This window comes from Otolemur garnettii, unplaced genomic scaffold (assembly GCF_000181295.1).
Source record: "Otolemur garnettii isolate 467f Iridium unplaced genomic scaffold, OtoGar3 scaffold00211, whole genome shotgun sequence".
NCBI lineage: Eukaryota > Metazoa > Chordata > Mammalia > Primates > Galagidae > Otolemur > Otolemur garnettii.
In genome coordinates this window covers 1,460,108-1,463,836 of record NW_003852606.1, presented here as the reverse complement: position 1 = coordinate 1,463,836, position 3,729 = coordinate 1,460,108, and positions in this window count along the sequence as shown.

Here is a 3,729-nt window from a genome sequence, read left to right as displayed (position 1 = left end):
CAGCCATCATTGTTGTTTGGCGGGTCCGGGCTGGGGATTCGAACCCACCACCTTAGGTGTACGTGGCTGGCGCCTTAGCCGGTTGAGCCATAGGCGCCGAGCCTAGTTTCTACTTTCTACTGGAAAAATAACTCAGTGATTAAAAAAACCAGATTATTTCCTAGAGTTGGGGTGGGTGGGTGGGTGCTGTGTACATCTGCTTTGGCAACAGAGAAAATGGATAATGCAAATTTGAGCAGATAAATTCATATGTGTCTTTAAAAAGTCTAATTAGTGGAAAATTGCAGGCCAGGCACACACAGGGTTGAGGCAAATGTGCATGATTATACATGCAGTTAAACTAAATAACCCACAACAAACTAAACCAGTAATGACAGGGCGGCACTGACAGCAATTATTAGTTAAATAGCAAGATAGTCACCAACAACTAACACATCCACAAATTAAAACCAAAACATCCCTTCTCCAAATTGGAGGAAATCCAACTATCTGCCACTTTGGGTGCAGAGTAGCTTTGAAACATTGCCAAGTGTGGTATGGCAATAAGATTTCTCCAGATGATGCTGAATTCGTTCTCACTAACCCAAGTAGTAATAATCATGGTAACAAGAATAGTGGTAACAGGGACAGCAACAACAGTAGCTGACACAGAGAGCTCTCTGCGTGCCGAGCCATGGGCTTAGTGCTTCACATGAACTAAATCAGTGAATCTTCACAATAAACTCATAAGGTAGTTACTATTGTTGTCACCATTTTTCAGATGAGAAAACTGAGGCACGGATAAGTGACTTATGCAAAGTCACACATACAGAAAGTGACTGAGTTGAAAGAGAAATTTCGGCAATTGGGATCCAGGGTCTTTCTAACAAACTAATTTGTGTTTGGAAATGTCAAATTCTGTGAAGCCGCAGGAACTCTATCCGTGCGTGGGAATTGAAGCTATCATCTCTTCAGCTTCTTCTCCAGCCTTCTCTGCTCTGCTGTGTGATGCTGGGGTTGAGACTGCAAACCATGATCTGTTTTCTCTGCTGGGTTCCTACTAGGCCCTGCCTAAAGAGGGTGCCAAAAGGGGCCTCGCAATTTGGAGACTGATGAAGGGATTTTCTCCTTCCTATTTGCTTCAGGCTCCAGAGTGTATAGTTTCATCTGATGGCAGCAGTTGCTTCCAGGTTTCAACTTTCATTTTTTGCCTTTCATTTCCAGAACCAGTTTCATCGCCTGCCTTTGGTCATACCAGCACCATTCAGGCAGCCCCTCTTTGTACTCTAGTTTTCAGCTCTCCAGGTTCTGACAACTTGATTCTCAGTCCTGGGGTGATGGCTGTATCCCGCAGTTACTACTTTTATGCTAGCTCTATGTGGTTTTTTTTCTTTCACTTTTTTCACAGTTTTCTGAGACCTGTTTGACTTATCTGACACCCCTCTATTACCTCTGTTTCCTCTATATAACAGGAAAACACCAGGTCGGGCGGGGGGGGGGGTTGTTAATAAATCTGATGTAAGCCATCAGCATGGAGAATTACAACCTCTAACACAAATTCCACACGTGGACAGATTTAGAGACCAAAATTTCCTTCATTGAAGAGGAGGTTGATACTCTTGGGGATTTACCCTAAAATATGGCTTCAAGTTTATATTTTATAGCTTTCCTTCAAATGGGACTTACATAGCTAATTTGTAAATGGATATATTGGGGAACTTTCAGGGACACTAGCTTTGAATTTTTCTTGGGACCCAAATACCACTGTGACTCTCCAAAGTGAGATCTTATGGTGGTGAAGTGATAGGTAAGTGAAGTTTTGGCCCAAGTAGTACATTCTCACTGTAAGTTTAGTGGATCCAAAACCCTGAAGTTTTAGTTGTATGATGTGTACTTGACAACTGGAAAGAGCCCCAGTGTTGCTCTCTGCTGGTGGAGTGAGGGTTATTATGATAGTAAAGACCCAGAGAAAGCCCCCGAAACTTTCTCTCTCTACAAGCAAGAAACACACTAGGAAGATGCAGGAGTGGTGATAGTTGTCACATCTTAATTCAGCCACCTGTGTGGCCTGAGCAGCAAGCGTGCGGATCTTGGGGCATGACTGTAGAAGGCCAGAAACTAAATCAGGTGGTGACTCCAATTTTAGTTGCTTTTCCAGAGGCGGAACCTTTACCAGAACAAGTTAACATAGTCCCTGGCCCTTAGTATTCAGCCACAGATCTGGTACATTCTTTCCCCTCCCTCTACACCAATTTGTAAGGATCCCTAGAAGCAGTTATTTTTAATCTAAAAGGGCCGACAGTACACTGTCACTGTTTTGCCTCAGGACCAAGTCAGTTCTTCAGTTTTCTGACACAGTCTAGTCTTTAGACGCCTTGATCATTTTACCTTCAGTCAGGTCCCCGCCATTGATGATATCATGACAAGCACCCTAAAAGCCTTAGATAGAGGCATTAAAGATAGAGGCTGGAGGGCAAACCTCACAATAATTCATGGATCTTGTCCTTCTGTGAGTTTTCTAGGAGTCCAGGGCTCTAGAAGACTCAGGCAAAACAGTTGCTGAATTTGGGGTCATAAAAATGTCACTTTGGCATGGGGTCCAGTGCAAGAGAAGCCTCTATCCGATACCCACACTGTTCCCAGTCCAGTGTGGGTTTGGGTATCAGCCTCTTGCTTGTCTAAGTCTTTGCTTCATGAGAACAACCAAATCCACCCTGGGTTTCAGCTGCAGCCCATCTTCATGGGTGCAGAACTATGGCTCCACCCCTGCAGCCCCGCTTGTTTTTTGTTCCTAGGCCTCAGTCACATAGCTCTTAGTCTTGAGCCTTCCTCCCACTCCTGCGAGTTTTTCTCTAATACCCACAGCCTCTCTGCAGTTTTCTATCTGTATAAAAAATACTCTTCTAAATGACCTGCTTTCCTGGGAGGCCTTGGCGGCTTAAATATCCTTCTGCTGATGGTCACCTGCCACTCCCCCCACCTGGGACCCGGAACAGACACCTAGGGGGACTTTGGTGGATCCCAGGCTAGTGAGTGCCACAATTGTCCCTCCCACTCCGTAGCTTCCCCTGAGGATCTGGGATTAGCAGACACCCAGTCACTCTCTGGCCTTGCTGGTTGGTGACCTGCCATCACCCTCAGGAGGGAATGTCTTTCATATTCATAATGGCCAAAAACACACCACCAGGAGAGGTAGAGAATTTTCCTCTGTGGTCACCAACTGCAAAGATGTCAGTGTACCCACTAGAGCTCAGTAACATGGGTGTGAAGTAGTTTCGCTGAGGGAAGATGTGCAGGAGCAGGAAGGGCAGAGCACAGGCCTTGGAAAAAAGGAGAAGAAATATCTTGCTGAGGCCTGACCTTTCCCTTATAGAGAGCTTGTACAAAGGTCTCTGGGGCAATGAGCCATTGCTAGATGTGTTGGGAACAATACGTGCAACAGGCACGCTGTATAAGAGAAAACAATCTCTTGGGGTTGAGCTAAGAGGAACAACTTCTTTCTTCCCTGCTCCTGATAAGGATATAGCTTTAGCCTGTGTACCTGCAGGGACTTGGAGACTTAATTGCCTCCATTGGAAACTTGTGTGTGGTCAAAAGTGGCTGGCTCCTGAATCCTGCTTCTAAGTCTTTTTTTGTTTGTTTGTTTTGAGACAGAGCCTCAAGCTTTCACCCTGGCATCACAGCTCACAGCAACCTCCAACTCCTGGGCTCAAGCAAGTCTCCTGCCTCAGCCTCCCAAGTAGCTGGGAC